Genomic DNA, 26,324 nt, shown 5'->3' with positions numbered 1-26,324 from the left:
GTGCCTGGTAAATTAACTGTTTGCTGTGATACATTTGTGCCCAGAAGAGGCTGTTTTGGGTTTTTAATCCCTTGAAGCAATGACCAAGCAGGTGCAGATTTATCGCTTTCATAAAACTCCAAAAGGATTCAAAACCAAAAACAGCCTCTACTGGGCACAATGGTATCACAGCAAACAGTTTATTTAGCAGGCACATATGTCAGTGCAGTCTCACCCAAACACCCAAACAGATTACAGTCCGTTCTCCCGGAAAAAAATTAAATATATATATATATATATATATATATATCAAGAATTAATATTTCCCTGCATAAATTGTTGCCCCATAATAGATTAATAAATAACTCCTAGCCGGGCCAATACAGGAAAGTTAATTAATAACTTCAGAGGAATTGGAATTTATGACAGTATTGCTGTGCAGCTAATCATTAAGGCATAAAATAACTTGATTACATTTTTAAGGATTTTATCCGCAATGTGCAAGAATTATTCGTAGGCTAATTTCCCCATATGAGTATTTGAAGTTGCAGATTTTCTGCACCTATTGGGTAAATTAGGTTATTTGTTTGTTATTTTTCAGTGTGTTTCCCACTGCATCTCTATCGCGTTTTTTGATTCTGTTCTTTTTGGTATGTCTTGCTTTAAATAAACCTGCTTTGTTTTTTGATATTTCCTGGATTTTCCAAATCTTTATTGATACAGTCATGTGTGGATTACATGCTATTATATTGCGCTTCCGCAGTGGAAAAGCATATTTGTTTTTACTTGTGGATTTTCCACAAATAATGACGATTTCAAAACGTGGTGCTGGAGAAGGATGTTATCAATACCATGGATGGCAAGAAGAGCAAACAAATCAATCTTGGAACAAATCAAACTAGACATGTCACTGTAAGCAAGGATCACCAAGCTACGAGTTGCCTACTGTGGACATATCATACCAGTAAAGCAATCACTGCAGAATCACATCATGGTCAGATGAATAGAAGGAACAAGGTGAAGAGGAAGACCAGCAACCCGATGGTTTGATACTTTCAAGATAACAGCGAAGAAGACCCTGGTGGACCTATCTAGACTTTCACAAGATCGATCTTCCTACAGACTGTTCATGTATCAAGTCACCATGCCTCGAGAACGAGCCGAAGGCCGTTAAAAAAATAAATAATAAATAATACAATTCTATGGAGAAAACCTACACATAAGAACTCAGAAACTGACATGTTGCGGATCTGAAACACAGCACAATGGCCATGAGATTTCTATAAAGCAGACAGACCCCGCAGAATCCCACCGGTGCCACCAATGTGAAAAAATGGCAGCAGAGAGACCCCACAGAATCCCACCGCTGCCACCACTTGTGATAGATCCACAGCCTGCCACCCGCCTGACTTCACTATTACGTTAGATGGATCATGTGATATGGATCTGCCGTTTGCACCAACGTGACGTTCTGCACCACCTCGAGGACGCGTAAGGTCAGATTGGTACAGTTCTACACAGACACCCCCTGTCCACACGGGTACAGAAAGGCACCAGGGACTGAGAAAAGGTGGCCCACTCAGTCACTGATGTGGCACCACAATCGCTCACACCCCTGACAGGCTGAGAGGCTCCTTCACTAGCTCCAGTGAAGCAGAGCCTGGTTGGCCTGGGAGAGCTGCCACCAGTTTCTATTAGATATAACAGAATTATATCGGGCTAGAAACTAGCCAGGTAGCGTGTTCGTTGGACCAAACAACGGATGTGAGAGTTCATGGATCGAGATAAAAGAGCAGCCCAAGATTAAATTATATATTTAATCACCTTAGGGGCACACTAGGCTATACACTACATATATAAAGGTTATACATACACAATGGTCAGAGTTGCAAAAACAAAAGTAAGGGTACAAAAGATACAGTTGTGCTCAAAAGTTTACATACTCAGGCAGATTTTTTCCTTTCTTGGCCTTGTTTCAGAGAATATGAATGATAACAAAAAAACTTTCTCCACTCATGGTTATTGGTTGTGTGAAGCCATTTATTGTCAAACTACTGTGTTTTCTCTTTTTAAATCTTAATGACAACCAAAAACATCCAAATGACCCTAATCAAAGTTCACATACCCCAGGCCTTAATACCGTGTATTGCCCCCTCTAACATCAATGACAGCTTGAAGTCTTTTGTGGTAGTTGTGGATGAGGTTCTTTAATTTCTCAGATGGTAAAGCTGCCCATTCTTCTTGGCAAAAAGCCTCCAGTTCCTGTAAATTCCTGGGCTGTCTAGCATGAACTGCGAGCTTGAGATCTCTCCAGAGTGGCTCAATGATATTGAGGTCAGGAGACCGAGATGGCCACTCCAGAACCTTCACTTTGTTCTGCTGTAGCCAATGACAGGTTGACTTAGCCTTGTGTTTTGGATCGTTGACATGTTGGAACGTGCTGCATTCATCTTTCCTTCAACTTTTACCAAGTTTCCTGTGCCTTTGTAGCTCACACATCCCCAAAACATCAGCAATCCACCTCCGTGCTTTACTGTAGGAATGGTGTTCTTTTCATCATAGGCCTTGTTGACCTCTTTCCAAATGTAACATTTATGGTTGTGGCCAAAAAGTTACATTTTGGTCTCATCACTCTAAATCACCTTGTTCCAGAAGTTTTGAGGCTTGTCTCGGTGCTGTTTGGTGTATTGTAGGCGAGATACTTTGTGGCATTTGTGCAGTAATGGCTTTCTTCTGGCGACTTGACCATGCAGCCCATTTTTCTTCAAGTGCCTCCTTATTGTGCATCTTGAAACAGCCACACCGCTAGTTTTCAGAGAGTCCTGAATTTCAGCTGATGTTATTTGTGTGTTTTTCTATGCATCCCGAACAATTTTCCTGGTAGTTGTGGCCGAAACTTTTGTTGGTCTACCTGACCGTGGTTTGGTTTTTACAGAGCCCCTGATTTTCCATTTGTTAATCACAGTTTGAACACTGCTGACTAGCATTATCAATTCCTTGGATATTTTTTGTATCCCTTTCCTGTGTTATACAGTTCAATTACCTTTTACCGTAGATCCGTTGACAATTCTTTTGCTTTCCCCGTGACTCACAATCCAGAAATGTCAGTGGCTGGATGAAAGATGCAAGAGTCTGTCTGGATCCCAGAAACTCACTCAACTTTTATGTACACTCACTGATTACAAGCAAACAGGTTACAGGTGAGGATGTTACCTTTAGTAGCCATTCAAACCCATCTGTGTCAAATTCTGTGCATGTTATCAGGCCAAAATCACCAGGGTAAATGAACCTTTGATCAGGGTCCTTTGGATGCTTTTGGTTGTGATTAAGATTTAAAAAGAGAAAACACAGTAGTTTGACAATAAATGGCTTCACCCAACCAATGACCATGAGTAGAGAAAAAGTTTTTTTTTATATCATTAATATTCTCTGAAACAAGGCCAAGAAAGGAAAAATTATGCCGGGGTATGTAAACTTTTCAGCACAACTGTACAAAGCAGTTATTAAGAGTCAGTCACCAGTCAGATGGATGATCTGGCTTTCGGGGGAAGGGCTGCCACATGGGAGGCTTGTGGGGCCATCTCTTTTTGTTGCAGGACTTCTCCCACAAGACGTGACGTCACGACCTCCCAAGGAAAAAGACAATGGAGCCAGGGCTGCTGGGGCTCTTAACCTCTCTGGGTCACTCCCCTTAATGCCCCCTGGTTGGACTTAAATCTCCACCCCTGGTCTCTCTCAGCTATAAAATCTAAAAACTAAAATGGGCTACACCTCCTTAATAGACGGTCCTAGGGAGCCGGTTCTGGTGTCATCAGATCCAGCCGAGCCCCTGCTATGCGTGGATACCAAGCAACGGGGCCCTAGGGGCTCCCGCAAGGCTGTGCCAGGTATCTCCCTTTCCCTACGAGCTGGACTGTGCTGAAAGCCAGGGTGACATTCCCCATTCACTTGGTTTTCCAAAAATCTACTCGGTGTATCACTGGGATGTATCGTATTCCCATAACTCAGTGTTGAATTATAATATCTGACACAAAGGAAGCCGCATGGCTGTGTCCACAGGGGGTCGTTCTGTGCAACTCACAGCTGCTGTGAGGTATGTACCTCCCTGCCTCTAGGCCCTCTCCCTTGCCGGAGTGTTGAATTACACTGTACATTGAAGTTCTCTATAATCACCGCCAAACAGGGCACAATGCTTGACATGGGATTATCTTGAATATTCTTCACAATTGGTTACCTTATAAAACTCTGAAATTCATCTGTGATTAAACATAAAATTCGGGCAAACTTTCGTCTTGTAGATTTGTTAAATTCTGCAAGCAATAAAAGTAAAAAAAGCAATAATTACACATCACGAACGAGAAAATCACTAAAATATTTTCAAAATAATGAAGAGAAGCTTGGGGGATATAGAATTAGAAGATATATGGAAAGCAAATAACCAAATATATATACATACACATATATATATATATATATATACATACACATATATATATATATATATATATATATATATATATATATATACATATATATATATACATAACACACACATATATACAGGGTGGTCCAAAAGTAGGTGGCCAGAAAATAATAACATTTATTCATTTATTTTGATTTATATATAAAATTATATTTACTAACACAAGCATAACATTGACAATTACATTTTATTCTGAACAATAATACAAAAGCCCTTAAATTTTATCACCGCAGGGGCTCAAACTGTTTTCCATTACAATTTGCACAGTTTGAAGTCGCCTTTCACGCTTCGACAAACTTTTTTGCACAAGTCTCTTCGGGTATTAATTTCTTGAAATGTATCTCTTATGTCATTTTCAAATCACTGACACTTTTTGGTTTTCGACTATAAACTTTGTCCTTGAGTGCTCCCCAAAAGAAAAAATCCATTGGGGTCACGTCTGGTGAACGTGCCGGCCAATCAAGTGGGCCTCTTCGGCCAATCCATTTATTAGGAAATGTTTCATCAAGATACTCGCGGACCACTCTTGAATAATGTGGAGGGGCCCCATCTTGTTGGAAATAAAGGTCATGTGAATTAGGCTGTTGCTGTAACTGGGGAACAACTTGATTCATTAGAATTTCGAGATACTTATCTCCTGTGACTGTTCCATAACCTTCATAACCTTATTACACTTTCTGTCCACCTACTTTTGGACTACCCTGTATATATTATATATATATATTATATATATATATATATATATTTGGGCAGCACGGTGGTTCAGTGGTTAGCACCAAGGACAACATCTGCAAGGAGTTTTTATGTTCTCCCCATGTTTTGCGTGGGTTTCCTCCGGGTTGTCTGGTTTCCTCCCACACTCCAAAGACATACTGATAGGGAATGTAGATTGTGAGCCCCAATGGGGACAGTGCCCATAATGTCAGTAAATTGTCTGAATTGTAAAGAGCTGCGGAATTATGTTGGGGCTATATAAATAAAAAGATTATTATTATATATAGTGGAGAAATAAGTATTTGATACACTGCCGATTTTGCAAGTTTTCCCACCTACAAAGAATGGAGAGGTCTGTAATTTTTATCGTAGGTCACTTCACCTGTGAGAGACAGAATATTAAAATAAAAAACAGAAAATCACATTATATGATTTGTACATTATTAATTTGCATTTTATTGCACAAAATAATTATTTGATACAATAGAAAAACAGAACTTAATATTTGGCACAGAAACCTTTGTCTGCAATTACAGAGGTCAGACGTTTCCTGTACTTCTTGACCAAGTCTCCACACACTGCAGCAGGGATTTTGGCCCACTCGTCCATACAGATCTTCTTTCAGGTTTCGGGGCTGTCGCTGGGCAACACTGAGTTTCAGCTCCCTCCAAAGATCTTCTATTGGGTTCAGGTCTGGAGACTGGCTAGGCCACTCCAGGACCTTGAAATGCTTCTTACGGACCCACTCCTTAGTGGCCCTGGCTGTGTGTTTTGGGCCATTGTCATGCTGGAAGACCCAGCCATAATCCATCTTCAATGCTCTTACTGAGGGAAGGAGGTTGCTGGCCAAAATCTCACGATACAAGACCCCATCCATTCTCCCTTCAATATGGTGCAGTAGTCCTGTCCCCTTGGCAGAAAAGCATCCCCAAAGTATAATGTTTCTCCCACCTTGCTTCACGGTTGGGATGGTGTTCTTGGGGTTGTAGTCATCCTTCTTCTTCCTCCAAACACAGCGAGTGGAGATGATGCCAAAAAGTTCTATTTTGGTCTGATTTGACCACATGATCTTTTCCCATGCCTCCTCTGGATCATCCAGATGGTCATTGGCGAACTTCAAACAGGTCTGGACATGTGTTGGCGTGAGCAGGGGGACCCTGCGTAACCTGCAGAATTATAATCCATGACATCCTAGTGTGTTAGTAACGGTAATGTTTGAGACTGTGGTCACAGCTCTCTTCAGGTGATTGACCAGGTCCTCCTGTGTAGTAGTAGGAAGATTTACAGTCATCTTGTGTTTCTTCCATTTTCTAATAATTGTGCCAACAGTTCTTGCCTTCTCATCAAGCTGCTTGCCAATTGTCCTCTAGCCCACCCCAGCCTTGTGCAGTTCTACAATTTTGTCCCTGGTGTCCTTCGACAGCTCTTTGGTCTTTGTCATGGTGGAGAGGTTTGAGTGTAATTGATTGTGTGGGCAGGTGTCTTTTATACAGAGAGCGAGTTCAAACAGGTGCAATTAATACAGGTAATGAGTGCAGAGTAGGAGGGCTACTTAAAGAAAAACTAACAGGTATGTGTGAAACAGAATTCTTGATGATTGGTAGGTGATCAAATACTTATTTCAAGAAGAAAAATGCAACTTAATTATGCAAAAATTATACAATGTGATTTTCTGGTTTTTATTTTTAGATTCTGTCTCTCACAGTTGAAGTGTACCTGCGATAAAAATTACAGACCTCTCCATTCTTTGCAGGTGGGAAAACTTGCAAAATCGGTAGTGTATCAAATACTTATTTTCCCCAGTGTGTATGTGTATATGAGAAGAGGAGGCAGCACTGCCCAGATATATAGATATAACAACGAACAGAAAAATGCATAGTTAGATATAAATATTCTATGTACCTATGTAACATAAAACTGAAAACACAATTATAATTTGGACACAATTGAAATTTCTTTTCAATTCCTGTTTTTAATTTCCTGTTTTAAGTTAATATGGTATTTCCATAGCAACCAGATTGTTGTTTTTTTTATCTATATATCTACATTTCTTATTCCTCAAAACATCAAGTCTAAGTGTGGAGCGAAAAGAGACATCAAAACGTAGAAATAAAGTAATAGAACAGAAATAACAATTACAAAAATAGACACTAGAAAGAAGAACAGAGATATCACAAAGTAATACCGCACGGCGAATAAAATAGATACGTTACAGTTATATATATATGTATATGTATACAGTACAGACCAAAAGTTTGGACACACCTTCTCATTTAAAGATTTTTCTGTATTTTCATGACTATGAAAATTGTACATTCACACTGAAGGCATCAAAACTATGAAATAACACATGTGGAATTATATACTTAACAAAAAAGTGTGAAACAACTGAAAATATGTCTTATATTCTAGGTTCTTCAAAGTAGCCACCTTTTGCTTTGATGACTGCTTTGCACACTCTTGGCATTCTCTTGATGAGCTTCAAGAGGTAGTCACCGGAAATGGTCTTCCAACAATCTTGAAGGAGTTCCCAGAAATGCTTAGCACTTGTTGGCCCTTTTGCCTTCACTCTGCGGTCCAGCTCACCCCAAACCATCTCAATTGGGTTCAGGTCTGGTGACTGTGGAGGCAGGTCATCTGGCGTAGCACCCCATCACTCTCCTTCTTGGTCAAATAGCCCTTACACAGCCTGGAGGTGTGTTTGGGGTCATTGTCCTGTTGAAAACTAAATGATGGTCCAACTAAACGCAAACCGGATGGAATAGCATCCCGCTGCAAGATGCTGTGGTAGCCATGCTGGTTCAGTATGCCTTCAATTTTGAATAAATCCCCAACAGTGTCACCAGCAAAGCACCCCCACACCATCACACCTCCTCCTCCATGCTTCACGGTGGGAACCAGGCATGTAGAGTCCATCCGTTCACCTTTTCTGCGTCGCACAAGACACGGTGGTTGGAACCAAAGATCTCAAATTTGGACTCATTAGACCAAAGCACAGATTTCCACTGGTCTAATGTCCATTCCTTGTGTTCTTTAGCCCAAACAAGTCTCTTCTGCTTGTTGCCTGTCCTTAGCAGTGGTTTCCTAGCTGCTATTTTACCATGAAGGCCTGCTGCACAAAGTCTCCTCTTAACAGTTGTTGAAGAGATGTGTCTGCTGCTAGAACTCTGTGTGGCATTGACCTGGTCTCTAATCTGAGCTGCTGTTAAACTGAGATTTCTGAGGCTGGTGACTCAGATAAACTTATCCTCAGAAGCAGAGGTGACTCTTGGTCTTCCTTTCTTGGGGCGGTCCTCATGTGAGCCAGTTTCTTTGTAGCGCTTGATGGTTTTTGCAACTGCACTTGGGGACACTTTCAAAGTTTTCCCAATTTTTCGGACTGACTAGCCTTCATTTCTTAAAGTAATGATGGCCACTCGTTTTTCTTTACTTAGCTGATTTTTTCTTGCCATAATACAAATTCTAACAGTCTATTCAGTAGGACTATCATCTGTGTATCTACCAGACTTCTGCACAACACAACTGATGGTCCCAAACCCATTTATAAGGCAACAAATCCCACTTATTAAACCTGACAGGGCACACCTGTGAAGTGAAAACCATTTCCGGTGACTACCTCTTGAAGCTCATCAAGAGAATGCCAAGAGTGTGCAAAGCAGTCATCAAAGCAAAAGGTGGCTACTTTGAAGAACCTAGAATATAAGACATATTTTCAGTTGTTTCACACTTTTTTGTTAAGTATATAATTCCACATGTGTTAATTCATAGTTTTGATGCCTTCAGTGTGAATGTACAATTTTCAAAGTCATGAAAATACAGAAAAATATTTAAATGAGAAGGTGTGTCCAAACTTTTGGTCTGTACTGTATATTATATATATATATATATATATATATATATATAAATAAATACAGTGATAAAGATAGCCAGATAAATAGCTCGGCCCTAAAAATTGTTAAAATTATTACACTAAATAAATTTAGGAAAATGCAACAACAAAGTAAGAGGAAATTGAAAAAAGAACAGCACAGAGAAAATCTGTAGCTTGAAACGGCCATCAATTCTATTTCTAGAACCATTTACATGAATTAAGTCGAAATCTGGTTAAAAGACACCACATGAGCCCATAAGTAAATATCATCAACAAACGATGGCTTTATTACTTTCTTATACAGTGGTCAAAATACTCTGTAAAGGGGCTCAGACATTGAACTCTGTAAAATTGAGCAAAACGATTCTCAGGAGTCTGGTCCAATGGTAACATCAGTAGTCCATGGCCGCTGGACCAGAGCCCTGCAAACCGACTCCTTCCTGGTAACATCCTGGATGTCTCTGCTGATCAGCAGTCTCCGCGATGTTATTGCGTTGCAGCGTAACATACGCATGACACAGAGGCGTATCTATGGTGGGGAAGGCGGGGCATCTGTCCCAGGCGCAGCCATCAGGGATGCGCCGTTGGGACGCCTAATGTGGTGGTCTGAGGTGTCTCCCCCGGCGGCTGCATTTTGCCATCCCCCGGACTGGGAGTCGGCAGAGCTATGACAGGTGCAGTGAGCCTGCTCCCAGTGAAAAATTGTACTCGCGTTTTTCAGACACGAGTACAATTGTAGCTCTGACCGCCAGGTCAAGGCAACGTCAGCAGCGTGATCAGGTCATGTTATCACGCTGCTGACGTGCGTGTTAGTGGTAAGTGCCCCTGCGGAGCTGAAGACACTGAAGATTTATTGTATTGGAGGGGAGATTTAGTGTGGGAGGAAATTTAGTGTTGGGAGAGGGGTGGGGAAGATTTTGTGTAACAGGGGGTGGGGAAGATTTAGTATAACTGGGGTGGGGGAGATTTGAGGACAAGCTTGGGGAGCAAAGAAGGGACAGGTGCAGACACAATATGGGGAGCAGGACAAACTTCAAGACACAGTATGAAGAGGAAGAGATGATATGGGGGCATATATGAGGAAACAGTATGGAGGGATGAGTGCGAACACAGTATGGTGAGTGGGGGGATGGGTCAGGAAACAGTATGATGAGTGGGGGGGTGGAAGCGGACACAGTATGAGGAATAAGGGGGGAAATGTATGAGGGAGGACGGATGCAGACACAGTATGGTGAGTGGGAGGATTGGTGCAGACACAAAATGGGGAGGATGGGTGCGTATGCATTATGGGGAGTGAAGGAGGGGAATGTATATGGACACAATATGGGGAACGAGTGGGGGGATGGGTGCGGACACAGTATGAGTAGTGAGGAGAAAAATGTATGCGGACACAGTATGGAAAGCGAGTGGGGGATGGGTGCAAATACAGTACGGTGAGTGGGGGGATGGGTGCAGACACAGTATGGTGAGTGGGGGGGATGGGTGAGGGCAACAGTATGAGTAATGAGGGAAAAACTGTATGTGGACACAGTATGGGGAGCAAGGGGAAGAATGTATGCGGACGCAGTATGGGGAGTGAGGGTGATGGGATGGATGCGGACATGGTATGGGGAATTGGGGGGGGTGTGAGGAGGCAGTATGGACAGTGAGGGGGTAAATATATGAGGAGACAGTATGATTAGCTGAGGTGATGTGACAGGAGATGGTATGAAGGTGGAGGGGAAAATGCATGAGGAGACGATTGAGGGGTATAGTGTGAGGAGACAGTATGGGGGGAGAAAAGTGTGAGTGGGCACAGAATAGAAACTAAGTAGTGTGGGAAGTAGCATGGGGTGAACGTGTAAGGTCACAGACAGGAGGGAACAATAAGCCAAGGAGAGGGAGTGTGATGAGGGGGCACAGTATAGAGACTGGGCCCTATAGGGGGGACACCATGTGAGAGGACAGTGTGAAGGGGGGACTCAGAATGGAAAGGAAAGGGCAGCGTGGAGGACATGTACCATAAGAGGGACACAATGTGTGGGTCACATTTTGTGCAGGAAAAATAGTGAGGGGCAAATATTTATTCAGGAGCATCTTTATTAATCCAAGCAGGAGACAATAAATACACATGTATATTAAAAGGAAAAAACAAATGCAGAGTCTACTACATTACTCAGAAAAATAAAGGTAACAATCTCTCCCACATGAACTCCAACAGAAAGGGAGTACATTGAAAAATATTCATGCAAGTCAAATATAACTAATATGTAAATAGAATGAAAAGGACATAGTCCTATATAAAAAAATATAATACAGAGTAGCAGTAGCTGACTACACAAATAATGGACCCATCAATAAAGTGCAATGCAGAAAATAATTAGACATATCATAATCAATTCATACAACCAAGTGGTCAATACATGAGATATGAATTGTGGAAATTAATGCAATTATGCAGTACTAATAGAATAACACACGCAAGGGTTGTAGAAGAAATACATATATAAGCCATGTAGCTAAAGTGTACACAGTATATAGATAAATATAAAGTGCTAAATAAGACAGAATACCTAGTAAAATATTAATTGATCACATAAATAAAGTGCAGTGCAAAAAGCTACTCAGTCCCAGTGACCAAATATAATGTTATACCATAATGGGTACAAGGACAAACACTACCAACACCAGTAGATCACATGAGTAAAGTGCGGTGCAGCGGTACAGTTCAAAAGCTTATAGGACTAAAGTGGTCAAACTTATAACCATGAAGTTGAATGATGAAGCATAATAGGCACAAATAGAGGGAAGATCAAAATTATGTTTATAAGTTTGACCACTTTGGTCAAGGGGTTACATACCCTAGAAGGTTAAGTGCTTAGCTTACACCATCAGTTTGGAATGACAAATTCCCTTTTAAGTAAAAGTTCACTCCAGTTCCATCTAAATATTCTTTTTTTGATTCTTCCACCCCAGATGAAGCTGTTGGCGAAACGCACGTCAGGTGTGCGTTGGTGGGTGAACCCCCATATACCATTTGGGATTTTTACATCTAGCTCAATGTGCTGCTATCGACCTTTATAACTTAATTTTTCCGGCAGATACAATCTTCCTTCTAGTTATTTACTTGTTTTTGCTGGCCTCAATATGCACTCTTGATGTACCTGACTGATACACTTATGTAATCATTCCGCAGCACAATTTGGTTCACCCACTATTTGCTTTTCTTTTTCGCCACTGCATTACTGCAGTTTGGGATTATTTTCCCCCATACACACTTTTTTTTATACAGTTTTATGTATTTCTCAACTGAAGTAATGTGTCCTTTCATCCTTGTGCCCGCAGCATGGTTGATTGGTTTGCCTTCTTGTGCGTGGTGATGCATCTTTTACATTTTGTCGTGGACAATATCAGACTTATAGATATTCTTTGAAATAGCAATGTAGAAGTGATATTTTGCTGTCAGCAACTTAAAGAGAACCAGGTCTTCCCATGCCACCCCATCATAAAGCCTCGAAAACAGCGCGGAACACCATAGAAAAAGGAATTCGTACACGTTAATTATCGCTGACTGGATGAGTGGGAGGGCCCGGACCATCTTTGGTGCGTCCGACCGGCCCAATACTTCAGCCCCTTTTACAGCTATATGTAAAATAATTTAGGGGACATCATCCACATCAATCACAGGCAAAGACGCTGGATTATTGGCAGGAGGCGGTGAGGGTGGATTGAGCTGGCCCACTAGGAACACATTTCGGGAGAGAATAAGACATTTCTGTCTGATATGCCGGGTAGTGATTAGGGGGCACATTTAGAAAGTTGTTCAGAAAACTAGGAGGTGGCAGCAGTTTAGTATGTGAAAAAATGATGACAGGATCCTTTTCCTTTTAGTTGCCTCTATATTTTTATTTTTACAGTGCATTGTGAAAGTATTTGGCCCCCTTGAACTTTTCTACCTTTTGCCACATTTCTGGCTTCAAATATAAAGATATAAAATTCTATTTTTTTGGGGAAGAATCAACAACAAATGGGACACAATCGTGAAGTGGAACTAAATTTATTGGATATTTTAAACTTTTTTAACAAATTAAAAACTGAAAAGTGGGGCGTGCAATATTATTCGGCCCCTTTACTTTCAGTGCAGCAAACTCACTCCAGAAAGTTCAGTGCGGATCTCTGAATGATCCAATGTTGTCCTAAATGACTGGTAATGATTAGTAGAATCCACCTGCGTGTAATCAAGTCTCCGTATAAATGCACCTGCTCTGTGATAGTCTCAGGGTTCTGTTTCAAGTGCAGAGAACATCATGAAGACCGAGGAACACACCAGGCAGGTCCGAGATACTGTTGTGGCGAAGTTTAAAGCCGGATTTGGATACAAAAAGATTTCCCAAGTTTTAAACATCTCAAGGAGCACTGTGCAAGCGATCATATTGAAATGGAAGGAGTATCAGACCACTGCAAATCTACCAAGACCCGGCCGTCCCTCTAAACTGTCATCTCGAACAAGGAGAAGACTGATCAGAGATGCAGCCAAAAGGCCCATGATCACTCTGGATGAACTGCAGAAATCTACAGCTGAGGTGGGAGAGTCTGTCCATAGGACAACAATCAGTCGTACACTGCACAAATCTGGCCTTTATGGAAGAGTGGCAAGAAGAAAGACATTTCTTAAAGATATCCATAAAAAGTCTAATTTGAAGTTTTCCACAAGCCACCTGGGAGACACACCAAACATGTGGAATAAGGTGCTCTGGTCAGATGAAACCAAAATTTAACTTTTTGGCCACAATGCAAAACGATCTGTTTGGCGTAAAAGCAACACAGCTCATCACCCTCAAAACACCATCCCCACTGTCAAGAAAGGTGGTGGCAGCATCATGGTTTGGTCCTGCTTTTCTTCAGCAGGGACAGGGAAGATGGTTAAAATTGATGGGAAGATGGACGGAGCCAAATACAGGACCATTCTGGAAGAAAACCTGTTGGAGTCTGCAAAAGACCTGAGACTGGGACGGAGATTTATCTTCCAACAAGACAATGATCCCAAACATAAAGCAAAATCTACAATGGAATGGTTCAAAAATAAACGTATCCAGGTGTTAGAATGGCCCAGTCAAAGTCCAGACCTGAATCCAATCGAGAATCTGTGGAAAGAGCTGAAAACTGCTGTTCACAAACACCCTCCATCCAACCTCAATGAGCTCGAGCTGTTTTGCAAGGAAGGATGGGCAAAAATGTCAGCCTCTCTATGTGCAAAACTGATAGAGACATACCCCAAGCGACTTGCATCTGTAATTGCAGCAAAAGGTGGCGCTACAAAGTATTAACTCAAGGGGGGCGAATAATAGTGCACGCCCCACTTTTCAGTTTTTAATTTGTTAAAAAAGTTTAAAATATCCAATAAATTTCGTTCCACTTCACGATTGTGTCCCACTTGTTGTTGATTCTTCCCAAAAAAATTAGAACTTTATATCTTTATGTTTGAAGCCAGAAATGTGGCAAAAGGTAGAAAAGTTCAAGGGAGCCAAATACTTTCACAATGCACAGTATATACGGTACCTTCCGTATAATTTTTTTTTGCAGTTTTAAGGACCTCTGCTTGCTGTCACTCAATAGGAAATGTTATTGGTTACTTTTAGTGGTTAAATATCTGTATAGGTAAAATGTAATTGGCATGGGTATATAGATTATATACAGGAAGTTATCATTAGATGCAGTGGAATGTGAATTATTTGGCCTAAGTTTGGGTTGTAACTCTGGCTGTAGATAGGGGACACTCCAGTAACCACATAGAACTATTTTCACCTGTCAGTATGCAAAAATTCTCTTATGTATTGAAAATGAGACATTACGTATAATTACCAACATCAATGACTGCATAGTCTTCAGTGGACCTCCAGGGTCGGTGCTGCCCTTTGCAGAGGCTCTCATATCTTACTAACATGGGGGTGAGGTCCTCTCTTTATATTTCCAATTAGAGGTAAAGGTAACATTCCCTTTAAAGCAAATCTTTCACCAGATTTCACAATACAAAATGTATATATTAACTAGATTTCTTAAAGCTGACGAGAGTGATGTATTTACAGCTGCAACTTGGACTGAGCAGTGTGAGATGTCAGCAGGGAGGAGGGACACTGAGGAGCTGTCAATCAAGATGATTGAGCGGTTGTAGTATCGGCGTTTCTGCCCCCTGAAAGGCAGAGACGCCGTCCCACTTACCGCCACGCTCCCTGCCCGGCGTCCTCCGGCACTTCTGTTGCTGCCGGCGCGCGCAGCTTCCCGGGCACTGTGCTTAGGGCGCACGTGAGCTCCCTCCCTCTTAAAGGGGCCGCGCGCGCCGTCCTAAGGAGTCCCCGGCCAATGGCCGGAGGACCTCTCATATAAAAGGCACCTCCTCCAAAATGGAGGTGTCCGTGCAAGGTTGTAGCTTTGTGGGTAACTCTGCTTCAGCCCTCAGGTCCAGTCCGCCCGCCTGACTACCAGTCCAGTCCGCCAGCCTGACTACCAGTCCAGTCCGCCAGCCTGACTACCAGTCCAGTCCGCCAGCCTGACTACCAGTCCAGTCCGCCAGCCTGACTACCAGCCCTGTCCGCCAGCCTGACTACCAGTCCTGTCCGCCAGCTTCTCTGCTCTCCAGCCCGACAGTCTGTCTACAGTCCAGTCCGCCAGTCTGTCAAGGGGCCCTACCCGCCTGATTACCTGGAAGCACCTGCCTGTTACCTGCGCTGCCTACCAGCCAGCCTACCTGGAGGCTCCTGCATGTTACCTGCCGTGCCGACCTGTCAGCCTACCTGGAGGCTCCTGCTTGTTACCTGCCGTGCCAAAAGGTCAGCCTATCTGGAGGCTCCTGCTTGTTACCTGCTGTGTCTGCCAGTCTGTCTACCCGGATCACCCGTCTGCCTGCCTGCCGTGCTCATCTGCTGTACCGGTCAGTCCCTGCCTTCTAACCCGTGGGAGTCACCTGCTCTCATACAAGGTCGGTCCCCAGAGTAGCACCTGGTCCCTCTGCTCGGTCCTTCCCTGGTCACGGAGTCGATTGAGCCGCCGTAAGACCTTGGTCGGTCCGAGTTGATACCTACACTGTGTGCAGAATTATTAGGCAAGTTGTATTTTAGAGGATTATTTTTATTATTGATCAACAACTATGTTCTCAATCAACCCAAAAGACTCAAATATCCAAGCTTAATATTTTTGGAAGTTGGAGTGTTTTTTTTTTAGATTTGGCTATCTTAGGAGGATATCTGTTTGTGCAGGTAACTATTACTGTGCAGAATTATTAGGCAACTTAATAAAAACCAAATATAATCCCATCTCACTTCTTTATTTTCACCAGGTAAACCAATATCAGAGCACAAAATTTAGAAATAAACATTTCTGACATACAAAAACAAAAAAAAATTAGTGATCAATAAAGCCACCTTTCTTCATGATGACACTCAACAGCCTTCCATCCATAGATTCTGTCAGTCGCTTGATCTGTTTTCGATCAACATTGCATGCAGCAGCCACCACAGCCTCCCAGACACTGTTCCCAGAGGTGTACTGTTTTCCCTCCCTGTAGATTTCACATTTTATGATGGACCACAGGTTCTCTATGGGGTTCTGATCAGGTGAACAAGGGGGCCATGTCATTATTTTTTCTTCTTTTAGACCTTTACTGGCCAGCCACGCTGTGGAGTAGTTGGATGCATGTGATGGAGCATTGTCCTGCATCAAAATCATGTTTTTCTTGAACGATACTGACTTCTTCCTGAACCACTGCTTGAAGAAGTTGTCTTCCAGAAACTGGCAGTAGGTCTGGGAGTTGAGCTTCACTCCATCCTCAACCCGAAAAGGTCCCACAAGTTCATCTTTGATGATACCAGCCCATACCAGTACCCCACCTCCACCTTACTGGCGTCTGAGTCGGAGTGGAGCTCTCTGCCCTTTACTGATCCAGCCTCTGGCCCATCCATCTGGCCCATCAAGAGTCACGCTCATTTCATCAGTCCATAAAACCTTTGAAAAATCAGTCTTAAGATACTTCTTGACCCATTCTTGACGTTTTATTTTATGTTTCTTGTTCAAAGGTGGTCGTTTTTCAGCCTTCCATACCTTGGCCATGTCCCTGAGTATCGCACACCTTGTGCTTTTTGATACTCCAGTAACGTAGCAGCTCTGAAATTTTGCAAAACTGGTGGCAAATGGCATCTTGACGCTTGATTTTCCTCAATTCATGGGCAGTTTTTTGCGCCTTTTTTGGCCAACACGCTTCTTGCGACCCTGTTGGCTATTTGCCATGAAACGCGTGATTGTTCGGTGATCACGCTTCAAAAGTTTGGAAATTTCAAGACTGCTGCATCCCTCTGCAAGACATCTCACAATTTTGGACTTTTCAGAGCCCGTCAAATCTCTCTTCTGACCCATTTTGCCAAAGGAAAGGAAGTTGCCTAATAATTAAGCACACCTTATATAGGGTGTTGATGTCATTAGACAACACCCCTCCTCATTACAAAGATGCACATCACCAGATTTAATTAATTGCTAATTGGCTCTCAAGCCTATGCAGCTTGGAGTAGGACAACATGTATAAAAAGTATCAAAGTGATCAAAATACGCATTTGCCTAATAATTCTGCACGCGGTGTAGTTACGCCCCTCTGGTCCCTCCTTGCACCGCAGCACAGAGGTTCCACCACCCGGATCCGTAACAGCGGTCATTACACAGTTATTCTGACATGGATTTTCAAAATAAATACACTAATCCCAGCAGGTCTGAGATTTATTTACTAGTGTGTATTGTGAAATATGGTGACATATTCACTTTAATGATTCAGAAGGGTTAGTTATACATAAAGTTTCACTATCAGTTCTGTTATGATCAATAGCAAATTCTCATATCTAATTATTTAAAGGCAAGAGGAAGAACAGTAAAGCTTCTTAGTCTTTCTCACTACAGGGCGAACCTGAGATCATAAGTGGAAATCATTCAACAAAATAAAAAAACATCTCCAATGTAAAGGCCAATTCAGATGTCCGTGCACATCGTTCCGAGACTGGACCGCTATTGCACAGACTGGCTGCGGGTCTCCAGACTAGAGTGTGACAGTTTCAAGTATTTTTATGAGGCTCTCTTGCTCAAGTTGGGAGAGCCGCGGCAAGGCCATGCATTGCGGTCTGATCTTGGACGGATTTGCACGGACATCTAAGATGAAAGAAATCCAGCCTGTGACACAACCCAATATGTTATTTTCAAAGAGTAGACACTATTGACAAGTAAATGGCTAGAAAATAACCTCCAAATAGGGGTGTATTCTACTGGACCTTTAGGGCTCATTATGGTGCCAATACTTGGGCCTATTAAAGAATTTTCGGCTTATTGGTCACATAGATTTATCGAGTATGAGAACAAAAGTCAGACTGGCCAAATGTGTGCATCAATGCTATACAACTTTCAGCCACATTGGTGGCCATAAATATTCCCCAAAAACAGACGCAACTATGAAACGGCTGAATAGTAAAGGCAAGAAAGGAAAACAATTTAATTTAGACTTGAGAGTTGGAGTTCAGCACTGGACACTAGGTGTTCGGTACGAACCCCATACTATACATTTCAAGTTCTTTTATCTATACTCCTGAAGTTTTTATCCACCATGATCCAATCTGAGATTCTCAGCATTAATTGGACAGTGTCATACTGTGTAATCACAGCCTTTTAACCAGAGAGAACGGGAAAACATTAACTTATCTATATACTTCCGAGGGGAATAAATGAGAAAGTGTACAATGCAGAGATCTAAGAAAAGTATGCACTAAAGCAGGCCAGGTCAAGAGAGCCTGATCCCCCGAGGGATCAAACACCGATAGGCCATCAATGGTACATCCTAGAAAAACCCTTTAAATGTGCTTTTGATACACCATGTACAGTATAATGACATACAATGATAAACCACAATGTACATGGCCTAGCTAATAGTACAAACCAAACTAGAACCGTAAGCTTCAAAGCGTCTTCCTGTGGTTTTACATTAAAGAAACATCTCTCACGTTTCTCCAGAACCAGACGCTGAATGAACAGATCGGTGCCGTCACCACTGTTGCCGCTGTCATTGTGCCACGGAGGAAGCCAAAAACTTCTGAAGTCAATTGTTCAGGAAGCAACTCTATATGTTAAAGTGCAATAATGCCCGAGAAGTGCCAGCTGTGGGGCCACTAGTGCCAGCTGTGGGGCCACTAGATAGAAAATGATCCCAAGTGGATATGCAACCCCAATAAACTTAAAGGAAGATATCCAATTTTTTTTTAGTTTGCTCACAAAGCAAGCAAGTAGTAAAATACCCTATACTCCTCTACTTATTCCCCACCAACTTAGGTGGTCCTGCCAATCACTAGCATTAGTGGTCGCAGGGCAACTGTTCTATCATTGGTTGTAGTAGTCGCGTGTGCGTGGTTGGATCATCATCACTGGAGAGCAGCTAAGTTTGGCTTCATGCATCCGCTTTTCACAGACCGCAATTTCCAGACAGATCGCAGTTCTCCTGATCCGAACAGCCTCATATATTCCTTTCCCGCTGTTCGTTTGGGTCACCATGTCATCAGGCTAGTCGTTTGGGTCAGGAGACCCATGGGCGGTCAGGAAGTTGTTGTCCGTACAAGAACCGAGAAATGTAATGTTGACCTAACAAAAACTGGCAGGACCACCAGAGAGTAGCCATTGGGATGGTAGGGGGAATTAGGTGAATAGAATTTATTTTAAATGCTTTGTCTCCACTTTTACAACAATAATTTAGACAATTCCTTTAAACAAGTTTCCTTATAGGTCATTAATGTACAACCAATAGTAGAGGATCCATTGACTGACTATAGCCCAACACATTCCGACTGTGTAATAAGTAGCATCGATGGCGGAAAGTAAAATCTGTATCCGACAATGAGACAGCGATCGTATCGTCATTCATTAAAAGGTCAGAATAATAGAGTTAATAAAAAGTCAAGGAAACGCTTCTGTGTAAAAGTGAGAAAAGTGGCATAAGATTAATGAATAACCATCCCCTGATTTCATAACAAGTATCATCTCATGAGATCTAATGTGAAAGAATAGTTGTGATATTTTCCCAGGTCTCTGTAGAATAAGGGGATGAAAAGTTGAACCCTTAAGGTATGTCTACACGCCATCTTTAAGATGCAGGTGCAAACAGTGAGGTTTTCATAGGCGAAGCCACTTCAGGTAAAAGGCAGTGAAATTTTTCCTAAAGTTGATTCACTGTCAGTTTTGCCATTATTTTTCTATAGTTTAAACTTCCGAATCCTGAAGAGGTAAAAGAATCAACACAAGATCAAATATGTTCACAGCAATGCGGGTTTTTTTTTACATTGCGGTGCACTATAGTCATATAGACATATTGTCAAGTTTCGCAGCGCTTTTTCAGGGAGAGTCCACCTGAAAGAGACATCGTATGCACACGAAGTAATGTGGCTTCGGGTAGCCACAAGTTAATTAGCCCCATTGACTGAGGCTAATCTGCATACAGATCCACGGCAATTCAACATACAAATCTGCAGCCGAACCCTGCACTGTTAGACGGCCATAAACGTTTTATATCGACTTGGCTGTATGAGCGATTGTTTTTACTGTATATTAGTTATATTTATTGAAATATGAGGCCCACAAATAATATAAATTAGAGTTTAGCTTTGGAAAACGCAAAAAAAAATTTGTTTGCTTTTTTTCTTTTAATGCCATTCCATGTGTGCTAAAACTAAAAAGGATGTTTAAATGTGTTTCTAATAGGAAAATATACAAAACTACTAATGTCCTTGTATTATTAGAGGTGTCTTGATCTTCAGACAGCAGTGGGGTCCCAGCAGCGCCACTCCCAGTTTGTGTTCAACACAAGAGAGTGGCGAAACACGCGACCAAAGATTTGCGTGAAGGGAGCCGGCTGACTGCTCATTCAAATAGCAAAGCCAGACCCCGTCTCTATATAATCGAATGTGTCCGATTTATCTATTAAAACGAGCACCCGACCGGCTCTTTTTACACACAATACTGATGACATGATAATAATACGGGAAACAAACTCTGCAGTCGAACACCAATATCTCAAACCAATCCCAAAATATTCTGCCTTTCTCAGCCATGCATTTATAGGACGTATAAAAACCAACTCAACAATCCACAATCTAGGATCTGTCACCAGATTTCACAATACATGCTTTCTATGTTACTGAAAAGAATTTTAAGTATCACACGAGGATGCTTTACTTTAAAAATCCAGTGACTATTATCCTTTCTAAAAGTTTCAACTTAATTTCCACCCACCCAGCCCAATGAACAGATTCTCAGTGTCCCTCCTCCCTGTTGAGATCTCACACTGCTCAGTAGAAGCTGCAGCTGTCAGTCACACTAGATGGGCGGAGACTGAATACACTTGGACTCATGCTCTCTCAATCTATAGCTGGATACATAAAATGCTCATCTTAGGGGGAACCTGAGAAGGGATTCATGCAGCCCGCAGTTCGATAGACACTGGTCGCGTTATTGCAGCCATGTATGCTTTGTTCTGAAACGTTGTGGCGTTTCAGTCAGAGAAAACATGCTTTGAAAAGCCATCCGGGGATTATGCACTTTGGATGACTATTTAAAGGCTGGTCACCAGTGGCTTTTCCTTGCCCCACTCACCTATACTGGCTGGTCTCTCCATATGCGTGTGACACCTGACAGTCTAGGGGATGGGGGACGGGACTAGCCTCTTGGACTAGTCATCAGAGAAGAGTGGTTCACAGATGGCTTTTCAGAGCAAAGCATACACGGCTGCAATAAAGGAATCAGTGTCTGTCGTACCACGGGCAGCATGAATCCCCTGTCAAGTTCCCTTTAATATCAAGGTTATACAGCTATTCTGACATGGATTTTTCACAGTAAATACACAAGCCCCATCAGGTCCAAGAGATTATTAAATAAATGTATACAGTTAACATTGTAAAATCTGGTGACAGATGTGCTTTAACCCTTTACTCTCCCCCCTCCCAAATTGTATCATAAAAAAAAACGAACCGACTTTTACCGGGGACGGTTGACACTCATCAATGTAGTGCTTACACCTCTAACCTCAAACATTCACCTGCCCAGATGAGATGTCGTACGGTAAGTGGATGTGGTTACTTTACCACACTCTGGTCCCAGTATAGAGTCGTGATCATAGTCATCGCAGAAGAGACATTACTGATGATTGACTAAAAGTGAGCAGTGTGCGGGGGTGAGATCGTGTGACAAGGTGAGGTGGGAACTTCTGAAAAAGTTACAGATACCTGGCTTCCCGCTATCACAGAAATATACTGTAGGTAAAAATATGTCAAAGTGGATGATGAGTTGTGGGTCTAAAAAAAAAAAAAAAAATCACCCAAGTCACCACAAAGATGTTTACCTGCTATATATTTCCTATGACTAAGTACTGCAGCTGGTCTGTGGTATATCGGATGTTTAACCCCTTAGTGACCAGGCCAAACTTATTTTACTCCGGAACGTTTCAACACATTCCCAGTGATTTTGAGATTTTTTTTTTTCGGGACACATTGTACTTTATGATAATGGTAAATTTAGGTCGATATTTTTTTTTTTACAAATAAACACAAGACATATCAGAAATTGTCCAATTTTCAAACTTTGAATGATTATCCCTTTAATCCAGACAGTCACAACACTAAACAGGTAATAAATCACATTTCCCTCCTGTCTGCTTACATCAGCGCCATCTGTAAAATATTCTTTTATCTTGTAAGAATTTTAGAAGATTTAAAATTGTAGCAGTAATTTTTCTTTTTTTTTTTCAAGGAAATTTAACAAAACTTATTTTTTTTAGGGACCTATTCAGTTTTGAAGTGACTTAGGGGGGTCCTATATGTTGGAAAAACCTAAAAAGTGATAGATACCATTTTAAAAACAGCGCCCCTCAACATAATCAATACTGCTGTCAGGTAGTCTATTAACCCTTCAGGTGCTTTTCAGGAATTTATGCAAAGTGGCATGACCGGAAAGAACATTTTTTTTATTTTTATCACCTAAATGTTGATAACTTCTGAACAGGCCGCTACAGCCGGCAGACTGTAAGGCCGTTATCTGGCCGTGAACTGCCATGGCAAACATCAGGACCACACAATCAAGATCTCAAGATGGGGTTATAGAAGAAGTCAACACACTTTGTTAACCATCTAGATGCTATAATCACTATTGACAGCAGCATATAAGGGGTTAAATGGCCATGGTCGGTGTCAAGACCAGTTGTGACTGATGCAGCAGTGTGTCAGCTATAGTGTACAGCTGCTGCATTTTCACCCGTCAGGGTATGCTATTCACTTATATCTCAGGTCAGTAACGTGTTAAGTTATCCACCTTCACGCTCATCAATGACTCAGGTTGTAGTGATGCTCCACCATGCTGTACACTGCAGGTCTGCTTTATTAGAATCCCCCATTAATAAACAAACCCCCCCCCCCAAAAAAAATTGTGTATATATATATATATATGTCTTGACAGAGATTTTCTGGCTCTTCATTTCTGTGACTTGCGGGAGTCTCAACACCCGAACCAGGGTTGCCAACCATCCAGAATTTCCAGGACCGTCGGTAAAAATAGAGCACTTTTTTCCCGTCCTTAAAAAAAAATGTGAGGCGTTCGTGATTTTTTTTTAAGCTGAAGAAAATTTTACAGATGATTTTGACTGTGGACTGTGGAATACGCGATCAAAAAGATGAATGTAAATAAAAATGGTACCGCTGAAAACGTCATCTTGTCGCGCAAAAAAACAAGCTGCCATACAGCTCCAACAAGGAAAAATAAAAAAGTTATAGCTCACAGAATAAAGCAATGCAAAAATAATTATTTTTTCTATAAAATAGTTTTTGTGTAAAAGCGCCAAGACATTAAAAAACGATATAAATGTAGTATCACTGTAATTGTACTGACCTAGAGAATAACGCTGCCTTATTAATTTTACCACACACGAAATGGCATAAAAAAAAAAAAAATTCCTGAAATGTTGGTTTTTGTTTATTCTGCCTCCCAAAAACCAGAATACAAAGCAATCAAAAAATGTCATGTGCCTGAAAATGGTACCGTCAACTTGTCCCGCAAAAAACAAGCCGTCACATGACTCTGTCGGCCGAAATACGGAAAAATTATAGCTCTCAAAATATGGCGATGCAAAAACTAGTTTTAGTAAAAAAGAAAAAGTGTCTTTTAGTGTGTGACAGCAGCCAAACATAAAAACCTGATATAAATCTGGTGTCACTGTAATCGAATAAAGTCGTCTAATCACTTATCCACAGATCAACGTTGTAAAATTCTTTGAAGCAACTGTATGTTCAAGGTGCTCACCAGACATCTAGATAAATTCCTTGAGGGGTTTAGTTTCCAAAATGGGGTGAATTGTGGGGGGTTTCCACTGTTTAGGCACCTCAGGGGCCCTCCAAAAGCAACATGACACCCGCAGACCATTCCATCAAAGCCTGCGTTCCAAACCGCCACTACTTCCACAACAAATCTTGGGTTCCATTTTCTCCTGTTACCCTTGTGAAAATAAAAAAATTGGTGCTAAAAGAGCATTTCTGTGGGAAAAATGTGAAATTTTTATTTTCACTGCTCAATGTTATAAACTTCTGTGAAGCACTTGGGATTCAAGGTGCTCACCACACATCTAAATAAGTTCCTAGTTTCCAAAATGGTGTCATTTGTGGGGGTTTGTACTGTTTAGGCAGATCAGGAGCTCTCCAAATGCGACATGGCTTGTGCTAATTATTCAAGCAAATTTTACATTCAAGAAGTCATATGGCGCTCCTTCCCTTCCGAGCCGTGCGCCCAAACAGTATCTTTCCCCCATATATGGGGTATCGGCATGCTCAGGACAAATTGCCCAACAAATTTTGCGGTCCATTTTTTCCTGTTACCCTTGCAAAAATAAAAAAATTTGAGTCTAAAGTAAAATTTTTGTGAAAAATGTTAAATGTTCATTGTTTTTATCCGCATTCCAAAAATTCCTGTGAAGCAGCTGAAGGGTTAATAAACTTCTTGAATGTGGTTTTGAGCACCTTGAGGGGTGCAGTTTTTAGAATGGTGTCACTTTTGGGTATTTTCTGTCATAAAGACCCCTCAAAGTGACTTCAAATGTCAGGTCGTCCCTAAAAATGGTTTTGTAAATTTTGTTGGAAAAATGAGAAATCGCTGGTCAACTTTTAACCCTTATAGCTCCCTAACAAAAAAAAATTAGTTTAAAAAATTGTGCTGATGTAAAGTAGACATGTGGGAAATGTTATTTATTAACTCTTTTGTGTGACATATCGCTCTGATTTAAGGGCATAAGAATTCAAAGTTTGAAAATTGGACAATTTCCAAAATCTTCGCCAATTTTCCATTTTTTTCACAAATAAACGCAAGTGATATCGAATAAATTTTACCACTATCATGAAGTACAATATGTCACGAAAAAACAGTCTCAGAATCAGGGGGATCCGTTGAAGAGTTCCAGAGTAATTACCTCATAAAGTGACGCTGGTCAGAATTGTAAAAATTGGCCTGGTCATGAAAGTGCAAACAGCCTTCAGGGGTAAAGGGGTTAATAGGTGGGAGCTTAGAAATTATCAAATGCATCTTAAATGAACCCTTTACCTACATGTGAAAAAAAAAGTACGTCCGACCACAGGTGCGTGTGTATGAGCCCAAGAGCTGAGAGGGGCAGATGCTGGCTGCATTATAAAGCCAACATCTGCATCTAACAGCAGTGATCAAAGCTGAGCTCTGATCACTGCTATAAAACCTCTGAAATATACCTCTTATATCCCTTGATTGAACTTGATAGACATTTTCCTTTTTCAACCATATTAGGTACAATGATCGCCTTGGCAGTCTGCAGCCAGCTGAAGACCTCCTTGGCTGCTATGTCGTTAGGAGATCATGATTTTTTCTAAATATTGCAATAAACTTCGAGACTTATTTTTTTTTAATCCCTCACCTTTTCCCAAAAATAAAAGACAATTAAAAAAAAAAAACAATATTCAATATCGCTGCATCAAAATATGACAGTATGTAACCCATATGGTAAACATCACAAAGCTAAAGAAATTAAAATGCCAGAATAACAGTTTTTCGGTCACAACATACCTCCCCCAAAAATGCAGTAAAAAGGAAGAAAAACATCATATATACTCCAGAATGGTATCAATGAAAAAAAAAAATCACTAAAGGAGAAGCAACATGCCAGAAACGCATCAGATGTTTTCTATGGAGTATATGAAATATTGCAATATGCAGTTCTTTTAATCAAGA

General features: G+C 41.4%; 1 protein-coding gene across 3 annotated transcripts in view; it reads right to left on the bottom strand.

Moving 5' to 3' along the window:
• The window catches only part of TRERF1 (transcriptional regulating factor 1), a 153,082-nt gene that overhangs the window by 106,121 nt on the left and 20,637 nt on the right, over positions 1-26,324 (bottom strand). For 2 of the 3 annotated variants that reach the window (XM_073672014.1, XM_073672017.1), the window contains exon 2: positions 4,214-4,289. The exons of the other annotated variant lie outside the window; for it this stretch is intronic. The gene's annotated coding sequence lies outside the window, so the exon portion shown is untranslated. The remainder of the gene's footprint in view (positions 1-4,213; positions 4,290-26,324) is intronic. 3 annotated transcript variants of the gene reach the window in all.

The sequence above is a fragment of the Phyllobates terribilis genome, unplaced genomic scaffold (genome assembly GCF_046119375.1).
Source record: "Phyllobates terribilis strain yellow unplaced genomic scaffold, ASM4611937v1 Scaffold_3__8_contigs__length_932513732, whole genome shotgun sequence".
NCBI classification, from domain to species: Eukaryota; Metazoa; Chordata; class Amphibia; order Anura; family Dendrobatidae; genus Phyllobates; species Phyllobates terribilis.
Note: the sequence above shows the minus strand (reverse complement) of the source record. Positions and strands in the feature narration are given on the sequence as shown.